The following is a 1,554-nucleotide window of genomic DNA, read 5'->3' as shown; positions in this document are numbered from 1 at the left end:
ATTTATTGCTGAAAGTGTTTGCTTCTTTCTGAACACAAAGGAGCCTTAGAGTAAAAAATATTATTGTTATGTTTTTGAATACCGTAATAGATTTACTATGTCTTGAGGCAGGGCAATGTTGCCCCAGGAAGCTGTATAGAAGTTTAAGGGGTTTTTTTTTAAAGTATTTTTGAAGACACCTAAAGTTAATCATACAGTATGTATTATTATTGTATTTGAAATTTTCATCACTCTCACTCTGAACGTTTTTCAAATTAAAAGTCCTTTAGGATACGTTCCCATTTGCTATTTCCAGATGCCACGACTTGGCTATTTCATACATGTTGTACACATTGTCGTTTTTTTTTCGACGATTTCCGTATACTAATTGTAAATGTGTATGCTACATAAATGGGGAAGAAAAATCCGTAATTCGTTGTTTTATAGAAGGTGTTTTAAAGAACTTACCAGTAAAAGTTCAGAAGATCGGAGCTATTTAATACATGTACACATTGTTGTTATTTACTTTGTATGCTACTTAAATGGGGAAAGAAAAACTCTAGTTCACATAATTCGTTTGTGTTATAGAAGCAAGAACTCACCCGTGAAAGTTCAAAAGATCAGGGCTATTTAATACATGTTGTACACATTGTTGTTATTTTCGACGATATCCGCAAATTAATTGTAATTTTGTATGCTACATAAATGGGGGAGAAAAACTCGAGTTCACACTATTCGTTGTTTTATATAAGCTGTTTTAAAGAACTTCCCCGTAAAAGTTCAGAAGATCGGGGCTATTTAATACAATATGTACTCATTGTTGTTGTTTTAGACGATTTCTGAAAACTAATATTGTAACTTTGTATGCTACATAATGTTGTGTGCTACATAAATGGGGAAGAAAAACTCTCGAGTTCACACTATTCGTTGTTTTATAGAAGTTGTTTTAAAGAATTCACCCCGTAAAATTTCAGAAGATCAGGTCTATTAAATACATATGTTTTATACACAGTGTTATTATTTTTAACGAATTCCTAAAACTAATTGTAATTTTGTATGCTACATATTAAATGGGGAAGAAAAAGTCGAGTTCTCACAATTCGGTGTTTTATACATTGTTGAAGCAAGAACTCACCCCGTAAAAGTTCAGAAGATCAGGTCTATTAAATACATATGTTTTATACACAGTGTGGTTATTTTTAACGATTTCCTAAAACTAATTGTAATTGTGTATGCTACTTATTAAATGGGGAAGAAAAAGTCGAGTCCTCACAATTCGGTGTTTTATACATTGTTTAAACAAGAACTCACCCATGAAAGTTCAGAAGATCAGGTGGAAGTAAAAACTACTAGGAATCATTCCCTGTTCGTTTGGAGGGCACCAACGTTGCATATATCCCAGTGCGCGCTCACTCACTCGCTCGCTCGCGCCTGCTTCCTCGGTGTGAGTGCTCGTGCCAGCAACGTTCCAACTGACAGATCGCGTGGCATCGATAAACGTATTTGTCCACAGTGCCGCGAGGAATGGGCGGGCGGCGAGAGGGTGGTTGTGCGTGTGTGTGTGTGTGTGGGGGG

The 1,554-nt window shown here is 35.8% G+C and overlaps 1 protein-coding gene across 1 annotated transcript in view; it reads right to left on the bottom strand.

Moving 5' to 3' along the window:
* LOC101847330 (voltage-dependent calcium channel subunit alpha-2/delta-3) overlaps positions 1-1,501 on the bottom strand; it is a gene marked incomplete at its 3' end in the record, with an annotated part of 301,283 nt that extends 299,782 nt beyond the window's left edge. Inside the window, 1 exon segment of the mRNA XM_013081112.2 lies at positions 1,291-1,501.
* Between the last annotated feature and the right edge of the window lie 53 nt (positions 1,502-1,554).

This window comes from Aplysia californica, unplaced genomic scaffold, assembly GCF_000002075.1.
Source record: "Aplysia californica isolate F4 #8 unplaced genomic scaffold, AplCal3.0 scaffold00116, whole genome shotgun sequence".
Taxonomy (NCBI): Eukaryota; Metazoa; Mollusca; class Gastropoda; order Aplysiida; family Aplysiidae; genus Aplysia; species Aplysia californica.
Note: the sequence above shows the minus strand (reverse complement) of the source record. Positions and strands in the feature narration are given on the sequence as shown.